Here is a 15477-nt window from a genome sequence, read left to right on the forward strand (position 1 = left end):
GTGTTCATTGATACCAACAAAATGGTTGGTATCAAAAAACTGGGGATACGTTAGTTTCAGTTGTTGGGTTCAAATGAACCTTTCAAATACTAAAAAAGTCCTTTTGCATAATCGAAAGAATTTCATCTGAGAATAATTTTTCTACTTAAAAATGAGTTTTGCAGTACTTTTTAAATACTACTTGTATTTTTATTTTCGAAAATTTTCATAAATATTGTAATTAATTATTTCCAATTTTAATAACTCGCAGAAAAAACACAATTTTCAAGAAATTTTTTTATTATGGTTATTCAAACTTATACTAATATACAGCATCTTTTATATTCCTTATACATTTGACACTGCATGCTTCAACCTGCATGTAAGTTTCTCTTCCTTAGTAACTCCTGACCCAGAGACGTCTCAATGAAAGCCAAATCATGCACAAAATTTTCACCTGAAAAAAAAAAAAAAAAAAAGAAAATGATAAAATATTTTTAACACCATATTCTCGACCCCCCCCCAAAAAAAAGAAATTGCAAGAAATACAAATTTCTAACAGAAAAATGCATTTTCAAACAGCTGAAATTGTTTCACAAATTAATAATGCAGATAGCAAATGTATATTATATGGCACTATTGCCACTCAGTGCAATCTCTGCATATCCTAAATTCTGCTGGCTGATGTCTTCGTAAGTTCTGAACATTTTTTTGCCTCTAAATTCTGCTGCTCAGTGCCCTCTGCTAAATTATAAAATTTTGCTATGCACTATTCTCTAAATTCTAAAAATTTTGACTACCACTGGTTGCACAGGCCCTGATCAAAGCAAAGAGGCAAGATGCTACCTGCTATTGATAAACTGCCTTATAAATACCACAGATCTAAATAAATATCAGTTTTATTTCCAAAACAGAATTATCTCGCAGCTAAAGCATTGCCTTTGCAGAAAATCTTCTAAATGGAAATAGAATTGCATCCACATTACATGTGCAGAATCCCAATAATTCATTATAAACAGTTCCAAACCATAGTTAGGCTTAGAACTCACAACAGTATTCTTCTTGGAAGTCTTCCTAAGGAAATGGTAGTATATTCAGGGAACATGTGGGCAAAATCATGACAGTATATCACAAGCCTAATTCTTGACCATACATACTAGAAAGATCACAGAAATTCCTCACAAGAAGCTAGATTCATATAACAAAATTTCATGCAACATATGGCATATGGGAAAAAGCAAGGACATAATCACTAGCATAGTTTATACCCAAATGAGTTGCAGATGGTGCTCTATGTGCTCACAGCTGATTATCACTAATGCAGATATATATTTACTAATATTTAGAAGATGATGTCAGAAGTATAGCAAAATATACAAAACATTAGTCCTTAAATCCAACAGATTTTCTGATTTTCATACCATCTAGAATAATAGATTTGACGTTAGGTACAGTATTAGAATTTTGGGTACATGAAATGTGAAATGGTTTTTTATTTTCAGTCACTGTTTCTAGTAATTTGTTCGAAAGTAACAAATAAGCTGGTTTCAGTCTGTCAATGAAATGTTAACTTGTCTGTCCTTAATTAAGACTCGGAAATATTTATCATATTTTTTCACCACAAAAAAAATGGTCCCTCAATAAGCAAATTCAAGTGCCTTTTTCACACGATCAGTTCTCACAAACACATGAGAACATGATCTCAAGTCTTTATGCATAAATATTTTATGTTTGTTAGCAGTTGATAAACTGGTGCTGATCCATAAAAGACAGTAAATTTGTTACAAATGGTTCAGGTTTAGTTTTAGTGGTAGGTAGTCGAAAAACTCACATGGTAACCTTATTTGCATAAAATATACCATTTGAGCTACAGAGTGATTAGTATCAGGACATATTGCAACTCTGAATCCTAGAAGGATTTCTGTCCATCTGATGTTGCTGTGAGCCTTTATTGCATTTTTTTAAGTTCTGAGAAACTGCTCAATTTTCCCACTGCAATGTGGGTGGTATGGAGTGGAACGTAAAACTTTAGCACCACATACTTTTGCAAGGCTCTTGAAAGGTTGCGACTCAAACTGTCTTCCTTGATCTGAGATTATGGAACTAGGCACAACAAATCTGCTAATCCAATGATTGTAAAATGCTTTGACAACCATTTCTCTTGTGATATCTGGTAAAGAAACTACTTCTCCCTAACAGGAAAAATGGTCAATAAATGTCAGATAATACGTCCTACCAGCAGATGGTGGTAATGGCCCAATCAGGTCAACTTGCACAATACTTGATCTAGCATGAGGTGCTTGGAACTCGGCTATTTTAGATATTGTATGCCTGTTGACTTTGCTCCTTTGACAATTAACAGGACTTTAAGTCTATTCGTGAATTTCTTTCTTTATATTTGGAAAGATAAATTTTTCAGTCATCTCGTTGACAGTTGTCCTGATACCAGAGGAGCAAAATTATGAATTTGATGAAACATTTGTTGTCTAAATTGCTTTAAAATAAAAGGCCAGATACTGGTTGTTGAGCTGTCACATCTTAATGTTTTCCAAAATGCTAATGTAGATGATTTAAATTTCAGTGAAGCACTACCTGTCATTAAATGTTGCAATTCTTCATTATATTCTTGAGCATCTGTTACTGTTTCATAGCCAGTAACTGAGACTACTTCAACTGCAACTAAATTTTCTTTGGCATCAATATGCTGAATATCAGTTGAAAATTCCGATATATACTGAAGTTGGTGTTGTTGTCTGGGTGATGCCTTCCCATTCTTTTGCTTCTATGCATATGACAGTGGCTTGTGATCAGTAAGTATGATGAATTTGCGTCCTTCCGATACATGTTTAAAATGCTTGACAGAAAGATATATTCCTAAGAATTCTCTGTCATAGGTACTATAAACCTTCTGTGCATTATTTAATGTTTTAGAGTAGAACACAATAGGTTTTCAGTCTTGTTCTTGTTCGTCCAATTGCTGCAATACTGATCCTATAGGAAAGTCTGATGCATCTGCACACAAAGGGTAATCCATTGGGAAACACAAAAGGGCACCATTGACTAAATCAGATTTGCACTTCTCAAACTGGTGAATTCCTTCATCTGTGCAGGCCTACCAGCGGCCGAGCGGTAAAATCGCTGAACACTGGTAGTTCGGTCCGAGGTTCAAATCCCGCGAACGGACTGGCTGCATGGGCATTTTCGTGGTTTTCCCCATGTGTAACGTGTATATGAGCCAATTTCCCTTAGAAAGTCCTCCCTTCTCTTAGGCAGATATCCCTAGTGTGCTTTGCTATAATTAAATACACTAAACACCTTCATCTGTGCATGGAACTTTACAATGATCTTTTTTTATCACCCTTTAACATTTCGTGTATGACTCCTTGAGTTTCTGCAGCATTTTTCAAAAAGCATCGATCAAATTTTATCATGCCCATAAATGAACAAAGCTCATGTATTGTCGGTAATTTACATTGCAGATTACTTCAACCTTTTCCGGCAGCGAACAGGAACCTTCTGTAGTTATGAGGTAACCCATAACTTATGTTTAATATGTAATACATAATGTAATATCCCACCACATTACCCATTTCCAATCCTCAGATGTCCAGTGTCTTTTCTCGACACCACTGAAAATGAAGTCTTGCATGTCGGGCAGAACTGAGTGATTTTCTTACAGGCACCAAAACTATGCATTCCTATCCCTCTGCAATTCGCTGCGCATAGTTCTAGCTGAAATTTGTTGGGAAGAGCCTTGGTTGACGATTTGTGATAGTTGAATCCGTGTTCTGCCGTACAATTCATCGGAGATACCGCCGATCACTGTCTTTGAAAACTATGCTCGAACTGCAGTTACATACTATGCTCGAACTGCAGTTACATTTTTTAGAGAAGGATTCGAAATCGATGCCCCCACTAAATGTGCACCAACAATAAGCCCCTTTTTCAAATGGTGAACGATCTGCCGCCTTTTTTTCCCCATTTTACTTCATTCATCATGAAAAGCACTCTTACACCTTACTTATACTGGCAAGTATAATCCACATCATAGAAAAAATTTGGATATTTCATCCCTAGCATGCATTCAGATGAAAATCTGAAAGGTTTCTTATTGATTGGCCAGTGTGTGTATTTTATGCAACATGAGGCAGCAATAACATGTGGAGCTGGGAAGGCTTCTAATGATCACCTTTCTCTCTTGTGAGAGCAGGATGCACTGAAATTTGATGTCCTTATTTTTTAGCATGGTTATGAGTTTTGTAGACAAGTGGATCATCCACGTTCAAGATATAAGCAATCATCTTTTCACGATACTCAATTTTGTATATCTTCTTCTCAAATATCATTGTATGGATGTCCTTCCAGCTGAATCAGGAGTCCTGAATTGTGATAGGATTAATGCAAGCCACTTGTTTGGTGTAGCAGAATCTATCTTGATTCTCCTGGGTTGCATCGTTGTCAGTGTACATGTCAGGCTGGGTGAGTAAGTAAGTAAGTTTTAGGCTTTCCTGCTCCGTGAACTAAATCACACTGCAGGCCTACTCCCCCTTTGGGCACGTCGTGGAGGTTCAACCTCCACTATTACCCTCCAAGGGAGCAGCGCACCACCTGGATAAGACACCAGGCAGCACCGGTCGTCTAATGCTCCTACCAGTCGCTTGGGCGAGCCCGTCGCAGCCGGACATTACCCAGCGAACCTGGGGAAAAACCCCCAGGCTACTAGTACCACGCCGCGCTAGGACGTGCCAGACTCTGAGGCCGGCCAATAAGTGACCTTTCCCAGAGCCTTCAGAACCACTAAGTTCATAAATTTTATACCCCCGTGGCCGAGACTGCCTAGGTACAGATCCTAGCCAGTAGCTTCGCAGAGTTCTCTACGTCGACCCCCGGGGGGGGGATGTCAGGCTGGGTACTGGCATTTCTATTTCCATCAGCTTTTTTGCAGCATCAAAAACCTTCATTCTCATGTTAGCAGACACTTTCCTTACTCTTTCTGGCTGGTGACAAATAGTTTTATTTCTTCTTGGCTCATTGCCGGAATCTGAACTTCCGTCGATCGGCTTATAGCAGCTATCATCATTTAAATTTTCTTGCCTGCAGGGTCACCAGATTTTATGACTTTCATCATCCCCAGGTTGCTGTTCAATGCTATCCGCTTGCTTTGAAGAGTTTGGAAACTTTCATCTCCCGATGCTCATTTTTGCTTCTGCAGGAAATCGTTATGAGCAAGCATTTTAAGGTGTTTGAAGAAATCAAGGTCACATTCTTCAGCAGCAGTCAGAGGAACCACTACTTTCGAATATATATTCCAAGTTTGTGATCTCAGAAACAATAAACTGGAAAAAATTGCTCATTAATAATGCAGAAACCAGTAAAAAATTCAATAAAACCATATGGCATGCTAGGCCTTCCTACAGTGCTCCTAACTGAAGTTGGCGCACCAAACTACTATAGCAGTATCAGGCGAAACATAAAGCGAGGGGAACTAGCAACTTAACACTCACTGTCTTGGAGTCCTCTCCGCAAACGATATCTATACCCTCTTAAGCAATGTCCTTGCCTTATAAAGCACATGTTGTAGCATACAGGAAAGTCCCTCATGTCCAATAGAATTCCTGTAAATCCAACGTATCTTTTTGCTTTATAAAGCACATGTTGTAGCATACAGGAAATACCCAATGTCCAATAGAATTCCTGTAAATAAAACGTGTCTTTTTACTCAGTACAATTGAAATTTCACTTTCGATGCCAAGTTATTAATTTCCAATACTTTCAAAAATTTCTAAAGCCTATCAGAATACACAATGTAAATAATTGTATTGGAGATCTTTCTTTGTGGAGCTTTTCCTTGGAGAAATGGAGTTATACTGAAATTACTGATGAATGAAACCAAAATATTTCATTGCAGACAATGTTTACATTGAAAAGTATAACACTTGGTGCAGAAAATGCTCACAACAAGTTAGCAGCTATAAATGAAAGCACACAGGAATATTTGGAAGCATAACTGGATGAGGAAACATTCGGAAAGAGATATCTCCTGCAATGGTAATGAGCACAGGATATGTAATCTTCAAAAGTTGATTACTGAAATAAGGCAGAGTTCATCAGATACATTTTTTTACAGAAACAGTGACTTTGTGGAGGTCGTTACAGAAATGTGGTTATACTTAAATTACTGATGAATAAAACCAAAATACTTCATTGTAGGCACTGTTTACTCTGAGAAAAACATGGTGCAGAAAATGTTCAAGTTAGCAGCTATGGGAAAAGCACACAGGAATATTTAGAAGCAGAAGTGGATGAGGAAACATTTGGAAATGAGATCAATTTAATTTTCTGCAATGGCAGTGCAGCACTGGAAATGCTCTCTTCAAACATTGATTACTGAATTATGGTACAGTTATCAGACACATTTTTCTACAGAAGCAGTGACTTTGTGGAGGTCTTTCTTGGAGAAATGGAGTTATACTGGAATTACAGAAGAATGAAACCAAAATACTTCACTGCAGGCATTGTTTTACACTGTGAAGTATAACACGTGGTGAAGAAAATGTTCACATGTTAGCAGCTATGGAGAAAGCACACAGGAATATTTAGAAGCAGAAGTGGATGTGGAAACATTCGGAAAAGAGATCAATTTAATTTTCAGCAATCGCGTGCAGCACTGGAGATGCTCTCTTCAAACATTGATTACTGAATTATGGTACAGTTATCAGACACATTTTTCTACAGAAGCAGTGACTTTGTGGAGGTCTTTCTTGGAGAAATGGAGTTATACTGGAATTACAGAAGAATGAAACAAAAATACTTCACTGCAGGCATTGTTTTACATTGTGAAGTATAACACGTGGTGAAGAAAATGTTCACATGTTAGCAGCTATGGAGAAAGCACACAGGAATATTTAGAAGCAGAAGTGGATGTGGAAACATTCGGAAAAGAGATCAATTTAATTTTCAGCAATCGCGTGCAGCACTGGAGATGCTCTCTTCAAACATTGATTACTGAATTATGGTACAGTTATCAGACACATTTTTCTACAGAAGCAGTGACTTTGTGGAGGTCTTTCTTGGAGAAATGGAGTTATACTGGAATTACAGAAGAATGAAACCAAAATACTTCACTGCAGGCATTGTTTTACTTTGTGAAGTATAACACATAGTGCAGAAAATGTTCAAATGTTAGCAGCTATGGAGAAAGCACACAGGAATATTTAGAAGCAGAAGTGGACGTGGAAACATTCGGAAACGAGATCAGTTTAATTTTCAGCAATCGCACTGCAGCACAGGAGATGCTATCTTCAAAAATTGATTACTGAATTAGGGCAGAGTTCATCAGACATATATTTATTTCTTGTATTCAAATTAAGTATATGTAGATGTACATCACTTAATGGCTATCACTGTTTACAAGCAGGTGTATACAGTATGGTGGAGAAAATGTTCACAAAAAGTTAGCAGCTGCACAGAAAATATACAGGAATGTTTAGAGAACAAGCATATCAGGCCACATGAGTACTAGAACAAATTCAGAAAAGAAAAGATTTTCATTTTCTGCAAAAGAAACGATGCTATCTTTAATAATTAGTGGCAGTGCAGCACAGGAGACTATCTTCAAAAAATGACTGCTGAATTATGGCAGAGTTTATCAGACTTGTTTTGCTTTCTATAGAGGCAGTGACTTTATGGAGGTTTTCTTTACAGACATGTGGTTATTCAGAAGTTACTGATGATTGAAACCAAAAAACATCATTGCAGGTATTGTTTACATAGCGAAGTATAACATATGGCACAGAAAATGTTCACAAGTTAGCAGCTATGAATCAAAGCACACAAGAATACTTAGAAACAGAAGTGGATTCGGAAACGAGATGACTTTAATTTGCTGCAATAGCAGTGCAGCACAGAAGATGTAATCTTCAAAAATTGATTACTGAATTGTCAGAATTCATCAGGCTTATTTTTCTACAGAAGCAGTGACTTTGTGGAGGTTTTCCTTGGAGAAATGGACTTATATTGGAGTTACACATGATTCAAACCAAAATACTTCTTTACCGTAATTATTTAAGTTCAGAGGTATAACATGTTGTGCAGAAAATATTCTCAACAAGTTATCAGCTATGGATCAAAGCACACAAGAATACTTAGAAACAGAAGTGCATGAGGAAACATTCAAAAAAGAGATGACTTTAATTTTTTTCCAATGTTAGTGCAACACAGGTGATGCTATTTTAAAAAAATTATTTACTGAATTATGGCAGAGGTCATCAAACTTATTTTCTTTTTCACAGAAACTGTGACTTTATGGAAGTCTTCTTTGCATAAATGTAGTTTTACCAAAGTTACTGATGATTAAAACCAAAATACATGATTGCACGCATTATTTACACTGCAAAATATAACATGTGGTGCAGAAAATGTTCACAACAAGTTAGCAGCTATAAATGAAAGCACACAGGAATATTTAGAATGAGAAGTGGATGATGAAACATTCAGAAAAGAGATGCAATGGCAGTGCAGCACAGGAGATTCTAGCTTCAAGTATTGATTATAGAATTATGGCAGAATTGATCAGACGTATCTATTACTGAAAGCAGAGACTTTTTGAACATATTTTTTTAGAGAAATGGGGTAATATTCTAATTAGGTATGGATTTAATCATAATGCTTTGTTGCAGGCATAGTTTTTATTCAGACGTAGAAAATGTTACGGTGTGGTGGCTTGGCTTGTTACTGATTACAAATCAAAAATAATTTTTGGTTTCCTGATTCTTTTCTCTCCTGCATTCTTTCTAGGAGATGAAATAATTTTATCTGCTTCTGAAATTTCAATTTCTCTTTTTTCTTGTGTTTGTTTTACAGAAGCAGTGGCCTGTTTTTGTTTCTCATTCTGTGCTCTAGCATCAACAATATACTTCGGTTCTCTAAGAGACATTTTTCTTGGTGCTCTTGGATCAACAAGCTCAGGAAGAATACAATTCACGTAAAATTTTTCGAGTTTTGGAACTAAACTGATCCAGAAAGTTTTGTCTTCGGGTATTCTTAATGTGATTGCATCTTCTCTGCACCATATATATAAATCACACCAATTCCTCTCTGTTATGGCTAACTGCCCTTGAATTTGAAAATAATATTTGTGGCTTTTCGGTAAATAAAGATTATTATCAGCATCCATCCGAAGACCAACAGAATTAGGCTTGCTGAAAAAGTCTGACAAGTCTGCTGAGAATCTGGCTGTATAAGGACATTTTATTTCAAGTAATCCATCTTCGTCTATCAATCCATCTGGCGAAGTACAAAGAAAGGGATATTTAGGATCAATAAAAAGGCCACAACGTCTGATGTTTTTTCCCATGTGCTTTTCCTTGTATTGATTTAAGGCTACTGCTTCGTTAGCCAAGCCATACTTTAATGCTTTAGTTGAAACGTTATCATTATATATGATACGTTTCACTAAAGCAGCACTGAGTGTTGTTGGACGCCTATCAGCAACATCTTTGAAAAAGGATGATGATATTCTTCTTGATCTTTCGTGACGCCATCTTTCAGATGATGACTGTCCACGTATTACGGCCTCAAGAGAATCTTTTTTTGGAACTTCAATCGATATAAAAAAATTTTTAGCTGCCAATTCATATGCTTCGTCTGATAGGTCTGGTTTCTCAGGAAAATCACCATAAGAAATATCCCCACCTTGCTGAATATGTCCTGCTTTCCTCATATTTCTCTTTTTCTTCTCAGTGTCAAAAAGTCTACGTCTCTCAAGACGTTTTACATGGCGCTTATTTCTGGAAGCTAAGAATTTCAAAGTTGGAGTCCTGGGGCTACTTCCTGTTACAGCTTTTTGTGCATTTTTTTTGCCACTGCTGTGCTGGATTTTGATAGGCCATGACAGCAATACTCGCACGCCTGTTCATGCCACCAGCTTTGGAAAAATCAACTCTTTTTCCACCAGATGTTTTACACAGTTGACTCATGAAGCAGCTTTCAGCAGGATTATTTGTGGCATTCCAAATAAGAGTACTGCTACACGATATCAGTACTCTTCCCACTTCTGCTTCAATAGCTTGCAACATACCCGAGGAAAAAATTTCATTGTATGTGCTGTCCAACTCTGCACCTTTCTTTGCACAAAAAGCACTACAAGCATCATGCTTGCCAAATACATGATGTGGCCCATTTCTCAAGTCAGATACTAATGCATCAATAGCTTCTTGTGTGTGCTGATAATGGCTAGGTAAAGCATGAGCTTTTATAGCTACTCTAGCACCTCTGACTAACAGTGGCATTTTAATTTTCAGCAATTCCTTTAGCCCTGGGGAAGCGCGCAGTATTTTGCTGAAGTTTCTCAAGAGCTCTGCGATATCTTCGAACAGCATGGTTAGCACATTCTACTTTGATCACCCGTCCTCCATATGAAACACTTTCTTTCACTTTGGCCATTGTGTTAGCATCTCCATCTCCAACAAGTCGAGTACAACGTATTTTGTGAACACACTGGAGATAATTCAGACCTTCCACAATGGCACTGCTTTTCATACCTGTAGAAGGCCCATTCCAATTTTGCCAACAAAGGTGCACTTTATTTGGCATCTTGCCATCTTCAATAGCACTGCATATAAGGCACACTTTGTTGCGAATTCCAACAAATAAAATTTTCTGGGTGACCATGCCTATAATAACACAGATATGCCACTTGAAGCATTGTAACCATGCCCATAGCTTCTTTTACACCAACCTCCATCAACAATGACAGTTATACAGTGATAACCATCATTATCTTTATCAGTGCGAAGTTCTGCCTGCCTTTTCTCCTCTTCTATAGCAGCACACATAATTTCCTGTGCACATCCCTGTATTATTTTACCAGTAGTTCGCTCACAAGAAGCAAAGGTCGAGTTGCTCATATACGGAATTTCCATGATGCTAAACTTTTCCTCCTCTTGTGAAAATCCACTGCCAGTAGATAACGCACCTAATACTGCAAGCTGATTTAGGCTGCTTTTCTCCATATCAGAACAAATTGTTGCCATTTCCCCACATAAAATTTTATCACATACATAGTTATATGTAGTGACAAGACCACGTCGAATCACTTTGTCAAAAATAAATGATCCTCCAAATTTACAATTTAGGGAATGTTGCTCTAATGTCCTAGCCTGCACTATCACAGAAGACATATTGCAAATTGTTCTGCCAGATGGTAACGGATTTGCCTTTCGTCGATCTTCCCTTTCGATAATTAAAGGTGAATCAGGACACAGAAATTCATCATTAAGGTTCTCCTGAAGAGGCTTAGACTCCAAGCTAATATATATATATATATATATATATATACATATATATAATTAATATATATAAATATTACAAATTAGGTTTAAATTTGGCTTATTTGATGACAGCAAAGCACTTGATCTTCCTAAGAGGAGGGATGCTTTCATGGAGGACTTTCTAAGGGAAATGGCTCATATACACATTATACATGGGGAAAACCATGAAAACGCCCATGCAGGCAGCCCATTCGCAATTAGGTTTAGAAAAATTTAGGCAACAGATAGCAAATAAATTAACAATAATAATACACTGGATTACCAGTATATTACTACAAGAAGATGAGTCATCTTCATAACTGCTGCTTCCATGTTCGCAGTGTCATTTGCTTGTGCAATATTAGTCAGTACTTTGTGTGCCAGAGGTTTCACATGAAGGGCCTCTACACCTGAGTATAAAATGTTCGTGTTCCAGTAAACACTGAATTCAGAGGGGCAAGAATAACTCTTTCATGGTGGATAACTCAGTTACGAAATGGCTTTCTAAGGCTCTATTCAAGCCGTTGTATAAATGTCATAATTCCCAACTAACAACGCTTCGTAGTCAGACCTTGCTATGTCACAAAAACTAGTTTGGGCATTAAGCTTGAAGTTTTCAACTTTGTGCCGACTTGATATAAGAGTCCGCCAATCAGAGCATATACATAAAACCTATTGAGAGAGAAAGCTGTAGACACATACATGCATGCACAAATTTAGCTTCTCTAATTGGCTATGGCTTAGACCCTCTCTCGCAGGTGTGAATGGAACTCCCACATTTTGTGCCTTATGATTATGCGTCTATGACATTTATACCATCATGTGAACAGAACCTTAGGATGGCATACTAAGAAGATGCACTGTCTTGTGGGGATAAGCAATTTATACTCCTAAGCCTAAAAAAAAAAAAAAAAAAAAAAAAAAAAAAACTTGGAAAAAAAAGATCACGACTTAAATTTGTTGTCTAATTGCTCTAATTTGAGGCACATTACGAGAGGAAAGCAAAGGTAGTAATCAGAATTATTTAAAAAATTTTATCCTTATATTTTTCTTAAAAATTCTGTAAAATAATAAAATTTTTGGCTTTCCTCAAATAAATATATATGGAAAAAATAATAGCCACATAATCACAGATTTCATTTTGTTATATTTTATTAACAAAATTTAAATTATTAAAAATCTCTTTCATGAAGGGAACATAAAACATCATGAAAACAATGAAAAAGAAGCAATATTTAAAAAAGATAGTAGGCTTATTGATGAGGCTCCCATCAAAAGAATCAAACCCCAAAATATTTTGATTTGCTTCAGTGTCCCGTCTGAAAATTTCACTGATTTCAATGAATATATTTTTAAAAAAAATCTTTTATTTTCAAGTTCTTTCATGCAAAACGTCCAAATTTGGTACAAATCAAATTCATCCCCTTCTTTTTGATAGCTACAATATTATATTTAACAGTTTTAATAGCTATCAGTATGTAAACAACATAATGTAACACCATAAAAGAAAAACATAAATGATGACATTTTAATTTTGGCATAGAGAAATACATATTTACCCCAAAAGAGAGCTTGTATTTCTACCTTCTACGTCAGAGTCAATAACTGAAATGTCCAGATCAGAACTGAGAAGAAAAGAACCATATATAGTTTAATTAAGATACAATAACACACCGACCAAGTATTAATTTGAGAGTCAAGCAACCAAAATCAGCATCATATTTTGAAATATTCACTATTTGAAAATATAACGCTGATTTTGGTTGCTTGACTTCTAAATTAATACATAATTAGTTAACCATAACTAAGTAACTGTAAGAGTTTCAATATCATGCACAGCTAATATCTATTTTAGAAATAAACCAACTTACCTCAGGAAAGCCTGGTTTGTCTTAGGAACATTAGCTGTAACTTCTGGCGTAGAAAAGTCAAATTTTTCACTTCCGGACCTAAGAATGAAAGAAATAAACTGCTATAACATAATTAAAAAAAAAAAACAAAAAAAAAAAAAAACGAATAAATAAATAACACATAGCAAATTTAAGCATTAAGCTATGTATGACTACCACCCATCTCAGACAGTGCGACAGATATTGCTGTATACTGTTTCGCCATACCCTGTGTAGCTATTATATCATGCTGTATAACCACAGTTTAGAAAAATTACAAAATGTGTTATTTATATCTATCTAAAATGGTACATTACTGCATGATTTGTAAGAATAAATTAGAGGGCTCTGCGAATGAAATTCCTTCCAATTAAAAAATGTAGGAATAAAGAAAATGCAGGAATTGCAAATGCAGAAATGAAAAAGGGATTATATTTTTTGCACAGAATCCAGATGACATATTTTCAACATTTTAGAAATTTCAATATTAATTTTAGGGGCCTAAAATATTAGGCCCCTAAAAGCAGAATATAGTTTTTAAATGTTCAGACAATCTTCCTATGAGAAGAATTCCTTTGAGAAGTACACATCTGAACCACAATTAAAAAACATGTACAAGAACAGAGCTGAGGACTTCTGTTTGCAGAAAGTCTGTCACATAACATATGAAAAGTTTCTTATTGGTAGATTTTTGATCAGACAGATATTTTATTGTTATACAGAGAAAGCATTCACTCCCTTTATACTGGAGATAATTCAATTTGGACAATGGCAAAAAGGCTAAGCAAGCCTGAGCGTATTGGTCCCATTCTTGGCACTAGTTTGGTTTACGCTCAAAATACACGGCAGATATTTTCTAATTACCTGCATCCCAATATCAATTCAATTCAGCTTTTGGTGGAATTTACCATTTGTGACATATTTTTCAAAAACTACACTTCACAACATGCATACATGACAAATACCATAAATAAACCATAAATAAACCATAATACCATAAATAAACAAGCAATAATATATATTTATATATAAATTTTACTAAATGATCATAAAATGTTCCAACGCTAAAAGAAAGTTTTAACACCCAAGTAAATGACATAATTAAAAAAAGCAAGTTGAACAGCGAGCACATGAATAAATGTGCATACACCTGTAAAAATATACCATAGGTAACTGACAAAGCATTTCGTAGCAAACATATGACTATAAAATTTCCAAAAATACATGTAATGATGGTGAATTCAATTTAGATCGCAAGAACATGCTCATACTTTTGAAAAGATTCAATTATTTCAGCAATTTCTTGTGAATTGGAATTTACCCTTTCAATATTTTCCAACAATTTAGTGTGAATGGAGGAATAAATTGTTATAACAGAATTGAACAATTATTAGCATCCCCTCATACACACACATAAAAAAAAATTACTTTGTAAAAAAATCATCCGGGCAATGATTCTCCTTTGACACAGATGCAGTTGTATCAATAATTTCTGACCTTCAATAAAAAAAATATGCATATTTTACTTCGGAATTAACTTACTACGAAATCATAAACACGAGGTAGTCGATATAAAGAATAAATTATTTCTCACCTTTCGAAAACATCCGCTTGTTCGGAATCTTCCACATCTCGGGAATTTAATTTCATATTTTTTTCTTGAGCTCGACGTTTACGCTGAATTCTGGATCTTTTATTAAAACCAGGATGTTTTTTCGGTCGTCCTTGATATTTTCACATATTTTTCGCAAACTGACCACAGTACAAATAAATGTAAACAAAACGAGTGCGGAATAGCAATGCAATATGGTTGCCGTAAACGTCATTCTGCTGACAGCTGACAATGTTTAGTGAAAACTGTGTATAAAGGAATATATGAAACGCTTCTAAATATTATTTAGAAAAAAATATGATTTATAAATGATATCAAAATCAATTACTTCGTGAATTTTTGCAGAAATAAGATTACAATGTTAAATTTTAACTCGTAGTGCCATCTATTGATGGCTTTCCAAACTATCTCGGGAAAATTACGTATTTCAAACTAATTTTTTTAAAATATAATATTTAAGTAAATTTCATTCCAAACCTGATTCTAACATTTTGATTCCAAAACTGACCTATTGCTTTATATTTCTGCCAAATTTCACGCAACATAGTTTCTTAATTAGCGATTCTGCGTGTAAAACAAATTTTTAGTATTGTAATGCTGCTGTAGTAGACCACCTTAAAGAAAAGGTATACTCTTTGTATTATTTACAAAAAAATTCAGCAAGATGAAAATTAAATACAGGAAAATC

General features: G+C 35.5%; 1 long non-coding RNA gene across 1 annotated transcript; it reads right to left on the reverse strand.

Moving 5' to 3' along the window:
* Positions 1-261: 261 nt before the first annotated feature.
* On the reverse strand, positions 262-14901 carry LOC146993284 (uncharacterized). The gene is made up of 5 exons (XR_015038771.1): positions 14772-14901; positions 14606-14674; positions 13160-13237; positions 12848-12913; positions 262-436 (listed from the first exon to the last, which is right to left on the reverse strand). It is a non-coding gene; the product is annotated as an uncharacterized LOC146993284 (long non-coding RNA).
* Between the last annotated feature and the right edge of the window lie 576 nt (positions 14902-15477).

This window comes from Stegodyphus dumicola, chromosome X1, assembly GCF_044657685.1.
Source record: "Stegodyphus dumicola isolate Sdum_Otavi_A_Nest chromosome X1, ASM4465768v1".
Classification (NCBI taxonomy): domain Eukaryota; kingdom Metazoa; phylum Arthropoda; class Arachnida; order Araneae; family Eresidae; genus Stegodyphus; species Stegodyphus dumicola.